This window comes from Triturus cristatus, chromosome 4_2 (genome assembly GCF_964204655.1).
Source record: "Triturus cristatus chromosome 4_2, aTriCri1.1, whole genome shotgun sequence".
NCBI lineage: Eukaryota > Metazoa > Chordata > Amphibia > Caudata > Salamandridae > Triturus > Triturus cristatus.
Genome location: NC_140586.1, coordinates 486,050,202 through 486,063,557, shown reverse-complemented (window position 1 = coordinate 486,063,557; position 13,356 = coordinate 486,050,202). Strand labels below are relative to the sequence as shown.

General features: G+C 43.9%; 1 protein-coding gene and 1 long non-coding RNA gene across 2 annotated transcripts in view; one reads left to right on the top strand and one right to left on the bottom strand.

Annotated features, from left to right (window-relative positions):
- The window catches only part of LOC146834584 (uncharacterized), a 133,347-nt gene extending 132,325 nt beyond the window's left edge, over positions 1-1,022 (bottom strand). Inside the window, exon 1 of the long non-coding RNA XR_014960639.1 lies at positions 889-1,022. This is a non-coding gene — a long non-coding RNA (uncharacterized LOC146834584). The remainder of the gene's footprint in view (positions 1-888) is intronic.
- ST6GALNAC5 (ST6 N-acetylgalactosaminide alpha-2,6-sialyltransferase 5) overlaps positions 1-13,356 on the top strand; it is a 727,364-nt gene that overhangs the window by 651,518 nt on the left and 62,490 nt on the right. The window lies entirely within an intron of this gene.

Below are 13,356 nucleotides of genomic sequence, written 5' to 3'. Positions count from 1 at the left end.
GGTGGAGCAACTGTACTCGCTGGGGTGGGACTATGCCTCCTAGCTTTCCACGCTGTCCATGTCATTCCCAGGTGCAGGAGTGTCATAAGAGCAGTGAAAGTGTCCTGTAGTGCGAGGAGCTTCATTCTTTGTCCACAGTCTTTGTTGTTGGTGGAGCAGCCGTACTCGCTGGGGTGAGACTACGTCCCCCAGCTTTTTCAGCTGTACACATCATTCCTAGGTGCAGGTGATGGAGCAAGGTTTCGCATCAAAAGAAACTTGCTCGTTTGCAATCCTCTCGAATAACCTGTAATACTATAACCAATCTGTCCGTGAGTACTAACAGTGCACCACATTCAACATTATTGCATCTAGGGGACGCTTTTCTATGTGCTTTACTAATAAGTAATCCGAGTGTCCTACAGTGGCTGCTATAACGCGGGAATTCTTCTGCGCATGCTTCTACTACATCTACGTAGTATGACGTTTCCTGTTGCTTGGGGGGAAACTTTGCAGCTGCTCAATAGCTTCTAAAATGGCCGCTTTAAGGTAAAGCACTAACGCGCATGCTGAGCTGAAAGTAACCCATGCAAGTTCTACTAAGCTATTAATGCAAAAGATTTATTAAGTAAATGGGGTTAGAGTAGAAGTAAGTGGTATACAGTGAATTCATTTAAGTTGTATTTTAACATGTTCTTCGTTGACTTTATTAATAGTTCCCATTTGGGCCTTGGAGGGTGACCGCGTCTCTGTTTCCATGTGACTTCTACACATGCGTAAAACGTCTGCTTGCTCTGAACAAGTGAACAAACTTGATTGACTACCACACTCAAGCCCAGCCAGGACATGGGAACCCAACGTTTGACCCTACAAAAGGAAGGAGAAGAAACATTGTAAAAAGAGACTTACCGATCCACATATGAAGTATCAGCGGGGATACCAGGAACTCGTTCGTTGGTTGCAGGGAGGCCGTATTGTCAATTGCAGGTTTTAATGCCTTGGACACTCCAGCATCACAGCAACTAAATCAGCCTATTTACCCTAGAAATTTAAAAAGAGGGTGAAGATTATCATTTGTAAATTTAAGTATCCAACCATGACATGCTAGCTGGTTACATATTTGCACCACTTTTATTGAGACCCTGTGCACCACTGGAGATGAATTTTGAATTGGTGGTACCAATGAACACACCCAATATTATTGGCTGTTAACTGAAGGTTCTAATGAGTGGACCATCTTCAATCCCTTTGTTCTTAAGTACCGTGTTGTTCCAACACCCTTAAAGATATTGAATATCGGTTACGGCCAAAAATGTTCTAGAAAACTGTCCTGTGGAAGGTGAATGATCTACTACTCACCGAAACGCAGCGTCGACTTGTTTTCTCGTGATATTTTTGTTGTTTTGTATATCAAATGTATTTTAACCCCTTCGCCGCGGGGGTAATTCCCCCGTGGCGCGGGGGCGGCGGCGCTGTGCTCCGCCCACTGATTGATTCTCCCGCACAGGCGGGGAATCAATTGCACGTGGGAGTAGCGCTACTGTTACGACGAGCCCAGCTCGTCATGAGCACAGCTCCACTGTGCCTCATGACGAGCTGGGCTCATCATGAGCATGCATGCAGTTAATATGAGCTGTTTTTAACCATGATTGTACATTTCTTTTGAATACTTTTTATATGCTTTAGTTATTTTTGTGATTAGATTTCTATGTGGCTCTGACTCACTACTATTGAATAATATAACATTATATAACTTTGTCATTTTACCTCTATGAACTAGTACTATACAGAACGTTAAAAGCAACTGTCTTTGTTTCTTTGTGACCTTGTGTGCTTTCTGGAATTATTGACCCTGTCCCTGATTGTAATATAAGGGTACCTCCCTTTTTTCTCTTCTTCCTAAATGAATTCCAGCATTACTATATGCAGAGGATGCTGACCTGATCGTACGGACCACTATGGATCTCCAGTATCTCTTGAATGCCTTCAGAGATTTTATGGATTCTTTAGACCTATCCACTATACCAAATCTCACACAATGATGATTGGCTGTTGGAAGGCTGCTGGGTCTTTGGTAAAGTGGTTGAACTCACTAAAGTTTCGACCTTTCCTTTTTTCAGGATACTCTTAGATGATAGAGGGTAATGGTGTGCACAAAAATCCCTCAGAACATCCTAATGAGGGCAGTAGGTGTGACAATGGATTTTGCTAAGAGACTTGGGGGCTAAACCGGTGCTAGCCCTGGTAAAGGTATACAGAGAGAAGTGTATTCCAATGGAAAGCTATGGGTGTGACGTTTGGGGGTACAAAGATGTTGGAGAGCTCCAAATGATTGAAACAAATTTCTGTGTAGTCTCCTTGCTGTTCCCACCAGTACCCCATCATTCATGATTGATGTGGAGGCGAGTTTAGGTTATATCACTGACCTCATTGTTTTGGCACCCATCATGCGACTGTTTTGAATTTGGTCTAGCCCATCCCTTAATTTAAATCAGCTTGTTATTGAGGATTGTAGCCACTTGCTGGTGCACTGCATATTCCATGGCTTAGATATGTCAATATGATGTTTAAGAGTGTGGGTGGTATAGAATTGTTTACCTATCCCAGACAACTACAGCCAAGGAAGATGCCGGATGTAAAAAACAAAAAGGTTTTTATCCAGGTGGCAATGTTAAAGAGAGCATAAGAAGCTTCCTAAACCCACTGTGAAACAATACACTCTGTTGAAAACATGCCCCCGGAGGGAACCCTATTTGTTGTTGGTTATTAATGCCCAGCACCATTTTTTTATTAATAAGTTCCAGGTTTAATATAATACACTGGTCTTTAGCTGTTCCCAAAGGATTTTATAAGCTGAGTTATTTAAAACTGTGTACCTGTGCCAACTTTTTTGAGAAAGACATTTTACATTTTATGTTTTTCTGTAATTTGTATCATCAGGTATTAAGGTCTCGATACATTCTTCTGCTGGTAAGAAATAATCAATTTGCACAAGCACGACCATCTTTGCTGTACTTACAAATGCTTTCTTCCCCCTTAGTTGGTTTGGGGTCACAATCTTTCTTGCTGGTGCGCTTAGACTCAGGAAAAAGTTATGTAATGACTAGAGGTAATTTTTATTATATTAACCAACAGCAGTATTGTTTAAAGGTTGTTTCCTGCCATTTTTATATTTTTAAGCATAGCGCCATGTAGGGGTATGGCAGGGGATGACCTTTTGTTTGCACTTTACGTATCCGGTATTATAACGATGCATGTGCACTTTAAGCGATTGTTTGATGTAGCCTACATTCCAGCGCTATGTTGCAATTTTTCTAGAAGTTTCAAAGTTGAGATTTTTAATCGATGTAACTAGATCAATGGTTTTTAGGTGGCACTGAACATCTACAATAGCAGCTCCAAAAACAAGGTTTTTGTTGTCAGGTTTTCATTAAGGTGAGCCCCCTACATTGTTTATCGAAACCAACAATTTTCTAGATGTTTTTTTTAACCTGTGATGATTTGCACATATTAACATGTATATATGCCAGTGATGAATATGCAATAGCTTTTATTCTGTGCCACATTCTGTGTTTGAATTTTTTGTTGGTCCATTCATGTTCAGATATGTTTGTAGGAAAAGGTGCTACACGTACCAATTTGTTGGATGTTTATATTGTGCTTTTATGGCCTATACAAGCCGAATAAAGAGCTATTGACTGACTGACAAAGGAATGAACTGTGCAGCTTATTCTAGCTACACAGAAACTGACAGCTTGTTCAGAAGCCAGAGTAGATCACTTCATTTCCACAGGACATCCTAAACCAACCAAAGCCATTCATTCTCACATTTCCATTCTTGTCCCACCTCTGGTATTCCTTTAACACCAGCCTTCTGTCTTGGAGTTCGCTTTGACAATGGATATCTGCAAATCGCTTAAAACATCCTGAATGTAATATTGCCCTTAGCACCCTGTTAAACATTTCCATATTCAGATCCACTTCACTCTACATCATTAAGCAAACCACATACCAAACCACACTGTAGTGGCTCATCATTGCTGTGTTTAGATACACTCATGGTGTAAGAAAGTAGGATCTGCTTCTTATGGTTACCCCAACTTTTTGCTTCATGTTATACTGTTTTTGACTAGTCTGACTGGGATCCTGCTAATCAGGACCCCATTCTATCTTCTTTCTCCCATATATTGTTATATACTTAGGTACACTCCAGATTGGATACTGGGGTAATCTTGTCAGTCCCTAGTATATGGTACCCATGTACCCAGGGCATAGGTACCCCAGAGGCCTCCTATAGGCTGAAGCATGTATTATGCCACCCATGAGAGGCCATGCAAAAGGGAACTACAGGCCTGCCATTGCAGCCTGTGTAAATTGGTGCAGGCACCATTTTCTTTAGATATAGATTTATTATATCTAAGGGTCACTGCACTTAAACCCTATGAGTCACCCCTCTAGCAGGCCTTTACAATCCTGAGGGCAGGCTGCTTGGTTTTAAGTGAGAAGGAGTTACTGCATGAGTAGAATACCCCTGCAGCCTACGGAGTCCATTCTCCCGGGTTGTCAGCGTATCAGCCATTTATGACATTTAGAGTGGCATTATGCGACCCCGTACTGACCAACTCTAAAACGGCTGAAATTAACCCTATTGTGTTTGGTGTCAAACATTGTTGAATCATACGCCTACACCTGTAACTGGTGTGGGAGGCATGATTCCACCCCTCAGAAACGAGCTTTGTGAGGTCCCTGGTGTTTCTGATACCAGCCTTCTGGTCCCGGGCAGCCCAAAATGGTTGCTGCCAACCAGACACTCATTACTGCCCTCCTGTTGCTGAGCCAAGCTCGAGCAGGGGAAGGCAGAACAATAGGCATCCTGTCACAGGGAGGTGTGACCACCTCCCAGACAGGATTTAGTATATTAGGCCTGGGTGGGTACCCTTGCCGGTGACCGAAAGTCTGCATTTGGGGCACATTTGGTGTCCCTCTGCGTAGTCCAGTTCAAACCAGAACTGGGAGCCATTAGCTCCTGCTCTGGCACAAAACTGGACAAAGGACATGGAAGTAACCTCCCCACTGTCCAGACCCTCCCCTTGGAGAGGGCCCTTAGTCTGTCCAACTCTCTCCCATGGGTACAAAATGGCTTACCTGGCTGTCGGACCCTAGATTCAACACGGACAAGATTCTGAACCAGAAACCACTGACCTTTGACCGTTTGGACACTCTGGACTTCTCTGGACTTCATTGGGACCCACATTCATCTCCCTCTCAGTCTGAAGAATCGTCTGTGCCCGTGCACCATACAGACTCTGTACAGGACCTGTGGAGCATCAAGGACAACTGAAAATATCTCCCTTGGAGTGAAGGAGTCACTCCCCTGCAACTGCAGGCACAACATCTCAAATGACCGGTTTGCTGCTTCTTAGCTCCTAAGGACACTGAAGGCTCCAGCAACACAGGAGGTGGGTTTCCAATTCCCACAAGGTACAAGCTGACCTTTTACCAGGTTTGAAGTCAAACTTCCTCTTGGGGACTGCAATACCCATACCCCTGTGCACAGCATGCTTTTGCAAGTGCATATGCTTTTTGGAGTTTCCAAAACAAGTGCACTGGGCTCCGAGTAGCCCCCACCGCTGGCACCGCTGCAAAGAACTCCGGCCTCCTCACACCGAGTGCTCCGTGGGCTGCTGCTTTGTGAAACTGCTCAAGTCCCCTTGTGACTCCTGTGCCTCCGGCCTCTGGGTCCTTTCGAGGGTCAACACTGCTTTTCTTGGGCTCCCCTGGTTGCTCCAGGTCTGCCCTGACTTCCCTGTGTTTGGTGAGTCTCCTTGACCTTGCTGGTTTGAACTGTAACTTCCTTGGCCTTCTGCATGGGTTGCCACTGCCAAGGCTTGTTGGTGCTCCCGCTGGACACTGACCCCTCAGCACTCTACATCCTTTGTGGGACAGCTCCCATCCAGCTCCTGGTCATCCGCAACATCTCCTGGTCCCTGTGGCTGCAGAGTCAAGAACCCCCTTAAAGCACCTGAAGCACCCGACATCAGTGGGCATTCGTCTCCCAAGCTCCTGGTCACTCCTGAGTGACCCAGACTCTGTCCCCTCTGCCTACAGGTACTTTTCATCAAGAATCCACCTCTGCATTCCGACAGACAATTTCTTTCTTCCCAGCAGTGGCTCTTCTTCGAAGTCCTCCATAGAGATCAACTGCAGTTTCAAACGCCACTTCAGACCTATCCTCCCGGCTTCCCTGGGATAGGTAACTCTGGTAACATGGTATCCACGGGTGGGGTGACTCTTCAAACTCCTAAGTTCCACGGGGTTTCTTCGAAGTCCACTTAGAAGGGTTCTTAAACTTAAAAACTGCAACTGTGACTCTCCCATAGAATTGTACAGTGCATGCGTTCATGTTCTCACACTGCACCCATCCTCCGTGGAGTCCCTACTTACTCACCTTGGGTGGTTCCTTGGGATCCCAGCTAATCTACATCCTCTAGACACTGTCTTGACTTGAGTCGTGGTTCTTATACCACTATTTTAGTATATGGTTTGGTCTCCCTCTGGAACCCACTGTGTATTCGTGCTATTTACTGTTGGTTCTGTGCTACAGTATTGTGTGCTTTTTGAGTGTCTTCCTGTAGAGGATACTGTGTCATACTTAGTGTGTGTTATATTAATAAATACATATTTTTATAACTTCTGTGTGGTTCTCCTTTCATTTAAACAATACTAGAAGGTTGCATTCTGGTAAAACAAGCTACTTAATGTTCCTTCAAGACTAAGCCTTAAGGCTGCTCTCCACAGCTACCACTTGCATAGCTTTCTAAGGTCATCTTAGACCTCCTAAATCACCATAAGGGTTGTTTGGACTGGTGCTAGGTGCCCACTTTAATTAGTGGCCAGCATATACCAGGCCATAGGTTTGATGATGGCTGAGGGTTAAAGCACTCATCTTTTGTCCTTCAGTGTAAATGATCTATCATGCCTTTCTTGTGGTTAGCAATGGCAAGAAATGGCACATCACAGCTCAGTAGAAAGGTTGACACAAAGGCAGCTATGGCTCTGGTTGTTGTGATGCATGCCCTGTTCTACTTGTAATTTAGAGTGTGACTGTTGTTTTTGGTTTCAGTTGAAGTAGCGGCTTTGGTAAGGACAGTTTATGCCTCCTTATCGTTGGCTACCTAGAAAACAATTGCTGATGATGATGTGTCATCAGTAACTGCCAGGTGGTGAGAGAGAGATGGACTCTTTAGATCTCTTTGGCGTACTATAACTGCCATTACTTGGAACAGATGCCAATTATGTATATTCCAGAGTTTCACATTTTCACTTTGGAACATCAAAAATTGCAATTCATAACCTGGGATGCAAATAATGTTTGTCAGTACACTCTACCGGCTCTGTAAACTTTTCTACAATGGTTGTCAGCTCTTGCTGGCATTTATCTTCTTGGTATCGGGCGGCCATTGATCATCCTTATTTCATTTATAAACTCTGCCATCTGTGTTCAAATTAGAAGAATATAGCAACATTTTCAATCTCTGTAGTGGTGGCAAGGTCTCTATGGTACTGCTTACGAGTTAGTCGGTATAGTGCGACTTGTGTATAAACTCTAGTTTATGCACGGGTTAGATTTATAAGTTGGGTTGGTACGTAACACAACCAATAATTATCATATGCATTTAATACCTCAACCTCAGGTCAAAGCTGCTGAAATTTAATGGGGGTAAAGTGTAACATGTAGATTTTAGTGCATTAAACATAAAAACCTGCATGTTATTTCCCACAAACTGGTGATAAGTGCTACTTATTGCTCCTGATCAATAACATATGCCATGGTATTGTTATTTATAAAGAGCATTAAATAGGCCCTGAATACAAGAGTAGGTTCTAAGTTTGCTTTGGCTCATCATTCGTCGTTAAGCCTGGGTGGAGTTCTGCTACAAGGAACTCTGCGAAGTGCAAAACAACTCAGCCAGGCTACGCGGATATCCGCAAGTGGTGGAGTGCGTTAGAAATATGCAATTTGTGATAATTTTTAGCACCAGGTGTCTCTCTGGGCTGCGAAATTATCACGAACAGCACCATGCACAGCGCAAGTGGGCACTGATTCCTTTCTGCTGCTCGAGTAGATTGTCTACTCGAGCTGCAGCTTTCTCAATGCGAATGGACGGTTTCTGAACATGGGCGGTTGCGAGCATATGCCACCACTTGCATTTAGAAATCAGACCACCCGCATTGAGAAATTTCACCAAGAGGTTGATTTCCCTCGCTCGCACTCACCAACTTGACGTTGACAAGCACAAGCGAGGGGAAAAAAACTCTGCTACACGGAGTTTAAAATGCAGTGCAAAAAACTCTGCAAACCCCGCGAGCGCAGTTCACCCCCAGGCTTAGTCTTTGTATCTCGCTTTCCCGCCACAAGTGATATTAGGTTTTCCCCCATCCAGCTACTCTGCAGAATGTTTTTGTGGATCTGCCATTTGTGCAAAGTCTTACTCCTCACACCAACCGGCTGTGAATACAAAGTATCATGGACATAAAGGCTAATGCTTCCATCTTACTACCCAACTGCAACAGACCTTCTAAGACACAGGATGAACTCTTGCACAGCTGTTATGAGAGTGTGGCGATGACAATAAATGATTCAGTGCTGGTGACTCCAATTAGGGAGCTGGTGTTAATGGAACTTGTAGTGGTGCTGTGGTTGATTGTAGAAGTGATACTGACACTCCTATTTACAGTGGTTGTGTTAATTAAGGTTAAGTTGTGACTAGTATGAATGGTAGATGCAGCTGACATGCTGCTAGTGATTGCCATTGTTATTACTGTTAGTATTCATGGTATTGTTAATGGTCTCTAAAACTAGTGGGGGAATGTGTCAAGACTTTGTTTTTTTATTTTTTATTGTTCGACCATAAATCTTATATTTTTTGCACAACTGTAGCTGGTATAGGTAACATTGATGGTACTGATATTGGCAATGGTAGCTGATGAATGCATTATTTAATCTATGAGCATGAATTCCATTAGTTAGCAGTTGGCTCTAGATAATTGCCTAGTAGTTGTAGTAAAAACATATGTTTATTTAGACCTCATTCTTATTTTACAATATCATGGTAAGATAATACACAACACCTAATATAAAATACAATAAAACATAATTCATCCTATGATAAAATATATACATTCTCAAGCACCAGTGGACTAATTCCAATATGCTGAACTCCACCCAAGTAGATTAATTTATATCAGATTGACTGTAAACATCTGTCAATAAAAATTGCCCCATGGCACGTCATATCTAGGAATTTCATTTCAACCAATAGTTGAATTTCTGGCCTCCTATCCCTAGTATTGTATTTTATAAACCCAGGTTTTAAAAAAAAGACTTCAGTTGGGATGAAAACCACCAACAGTCCACAAGGTTGTGAACTGAATTCCCTTTCATGCTAAGGCCACATTGGCAAATTTTACCTTCGTTTAGCAAAATACCATGACCTCAAGACAGCATCATTTGATTCAAACCACATCTAAATCTCAGGAGCCTTTGACGCCTCTTGATATTTGGCAATCTCTTCTAGTAAGGGAAGGTTTCACCATCTGCCCATGAAATTAAAAGATGGAAGACATATTGCTTTTCTCTCAGCTAAGTACAGTCCTACTCCCTTGAGACCTGCCTTATTCCTTCCACCTTACTCAATCCTATCAGACTGATATCATCTACTACATCTATTTTTAATTCCAAACAGCAGGTTTGAATCCTCCCTCTAACTCCATGGGCCCACGTTATCTCACTATACATTATCTACCTTGTACACAACTGTGAGATTTGAGAGGTTTCCTCGCCCTCTGTGTCCAAAACGTTATTATTTCTGCATTGGCTAAGTCTGTTAAAACTGGGAGGCCCTTTTCTACTCTTTTTAGGCACCGTCCCTTTTCCAAGTCCCAGATTTTTTACCCCCCCCAAGCTGACTACCTCTGTACCATCCTGAAATTGTGGTCTCATCATGACCTGATAGGCCATCAGGACTGGGAGCAGGGAGGGCCCCCCATAACGGGCATCAAATGTCCTTAATCCCCCTACCGTCGAAAGCGCCTTTGCTTTTGTCAGGCATGGTGATCCTTCCATACTAGATTATGGGACAACCACACTCCTAGGTATATGTCCACTCTCTCTAATTTGACTTTGTTTATTTACCAACTCATGCTTTTCCTAAGTGTCCCTATTTGGAGCACTTTAGTCTTTTCCATATTTATTATCTTTTTTTCTTTTTACACTAGTCTGCAAATATATTTAATTTTCTTTGGAGTCCAATTCCTGTCAAATCAAAAATCACTAATTTATCTGCATATAGACGGCAGCTAATATGCCTGCTATTCATTTTTGGACTATAAGAATGTGTATGACTTAGAACACTGGGGAGGTCGACCAGGAACAGGGGGAATAGTGTGTGGGCCAATACACACCCTTGTCTCAGGCCGTTCCTTATGTTAATTCTTTTAGACAGGGACCCTCCACTATTCAGTTCAACTTGGGCAAGCTGAGGCTGAGCAGAGAAGCCCACCCCTAGTCCACATTACTTAAGTTTGCCCATTCATATACGTCCTCCTCCCAGTCCAGACAGTCATACATATTTGGATCATAGTCGATGCCCCTATGTCTATACCCTTTTTGTTGGGGCAGTGTTACTTGAAGTCTACCTTCACTATGTTCCTTGATACGTCTATCCTCCTTTAAGACCCATTTTACTTGGTTTGCCTCTAGGCCTCCATGACACTTTAGAAATCCTGCCCTTTGGGAAGTGGGCTGTTCTGGAGCTATATCCCTAGATATTTTCACCCCCTGGAGTTTTAGCAAATTTTCTGCTCGGAGGAAGCTATCTCTCACCAACCAGAAATAGAGGAATAGATTTTAGTGACATCCTTACCATCTTTATTTACCAAGAAGCACAACTGTTTCAGGTCCATTGTAGAGACTGAACACAGGTTGGGGCAAGATCTGAATATTTTAAGGAGGTGCGGCCTATTTAAAGGGTTTTACTTCTTTATTCTTTTCCCTTGCCGTTTTCCGTGGGCTGGCTCTTGATAAACCAATAGGGAGTCTACCTCCTTTCCCTGGCCCGTAGGCTTAAGTGTAAGATGGATTGCCACCCCCTGGGCCTTGCTAGAACTTTGTTCTGCTTCAGGGACAAATCTAACCTTTGGGTTATGTGCCTTTCTGCCCATCTTTGGTTCCTCCCATCTTTTACTCTCCTTACTAGGTTCTGCCTTCTGGTCCCACAGGGGGGCATTCTTCTCTTATATATATTTTTCTTACCACTGGCTCAGTGCGGGTGGTTGGTCTACCTTTGGCCAGGATACTATGTCTACAGTCTACATTACTATTTTCTGAGATTCCAGCTATGTGTTTTCTTTTTCCCACTCTTGACCATCCTCCTCTGCCGACTTCTTTTTCCCTGTTTATTTAACTTACTGGTTCCTGAGGCAGAGGAGTAGCTATATTCAGTTCCATAGCAATAATGGCTACCCCTTCTTTTATGAGCATCGGGCATGTAGATATGTACACAGATGCTTGTCCCTCACCACTTGGGGCCATGACCATAGATCTAACAATTCCGTCTTCCTCGTACCACACACCAACACCTCCACACAGGCCTGCTGGGTCATCCCTCGTCTCAACAAGCCTCACCAACTTGGGCATACAACCATTTATCTGTTTCAACTCTGAAGTGATAGGCTGCAAATAGGCTTTACATGATTTCAGCATATTGGTATTCAAGACCACGTCCTCAAAGATGCCCTGCTGAGTTCTCTCCATTAGGACCCTAAAGTCCAACATCGATGATGAGGAACATGGGTTAACAGCAAAGTCAGAAGTTTGCGTGGGTGGAAATTCTTCATTCATCAAGGTTACTGGGCTAATAGGGCTTGATGGAGCGCTGCCTAGCTCACACCTGAAGTCAGAGCCTATAACATTTTGAGCTTTTTGTTTGTGTACTAGTAATGCCGAAATCCTCCCGCTCCTGGGTGTCTTTGCACCACCCCCTAGAATTTCTTCTTTGGAGCCTTCACCTCCATGCCCTTTCCACTGCACGCAAGTCGATGAAGATAATCTAGGCTCCAACTGATCTGCATCTTGGTCGAGAACGGTTCGAGACATAGCTAACTCTGTTCTGCTCACATAGTCAAAGAGGACGAAGGTAACAAGTTTGGCAGGGCAGAGGATATATTTAACCTTGCTTTCCGGGTGGCAAACCTCTGAAATGCTTCTTCACAAACTCCTTAATTGATTTTACCAGAGTAATTGTCCCTTGTCCAGCATCGTTCACCTTGAGCATCTTTTCCATCCCTAAGCTGCCATCCAATGTACTTGCTTGGTTTGGATTACTGGGGAGTTTGACTGGGCTCTTTCTTTCCTCTCCCGTCTTGCACCTTTGACCCTTAAAGTCTTGCACGGGGCCATCTAGAAGTGGTTTTGCTTGCTGATACAACAGAACAGCATGTATAAGAATATATAACAGTTACCTGACCACTGCCACCACCTCAGAAACACCACTGGGCCAGCTGAGCTTTGCAGAGATCTTCGCAATGTTCATAGGGATCAACACCTCTCCAGCTCTGGTATAATGTTTGTACCCCCCCTTTTTCACTTCACCTCACCTCACCTCACTTCTCTCTTTAGTACACTGTAGAGTTGATTACACTTCTACAATGTACCACTACTGCCAAGATTATTACTGCCTTGACTGGCAGTAACAAGAGCTAGCAAACTGTGAACAGGCAGTGGACAGGCAGTAGTCAGCAAACAAAAAATACCAGAGCACATCAGGGGGACTGGCCACCCCTCTGCTTGCCGGTTCCAGAGGCAGGCCGGCCCAGTTGCGACCGATCCACCCCTTCTGTGCTCACCCAGTTTCAATCTTAGCCAGGTAACGCAAATCCAACTGATCGGCAGACTCATTGGAACGCTGGCCCACCTGACCAGATCCCCACGGGTTCTCACTGATTGTGCCGGAGGCTTGACAGTGTTCGCTGCTTGCTCCTCACTTCCTGCTTGTTGCACTGCGACATCCTGTCATTCTGACATATCTGGGTGGGCACAAGCGAGGTGAGGCACAGAGTGCTGTGCTGCCTGTCCACCCCCTGCAGATTGGACTGGACACCACCCAGAGTGCTGTCACCTAGATTTGTTATGTGTGACTTAGACATGGTTAGAAGAGATGATAAGGGATTTTACCTGATGTGCTCTAGACCACTTCTAGAATCTAGATATTATTTCACATAAATAAGGTTGTCCTTCGGGAATAGGGGGAGGTGTGATGGTGGTTTTTTGTTGCGGTCTAGAGGTGATAGTAAACAAGCCTACTAGAATTGCTGCCT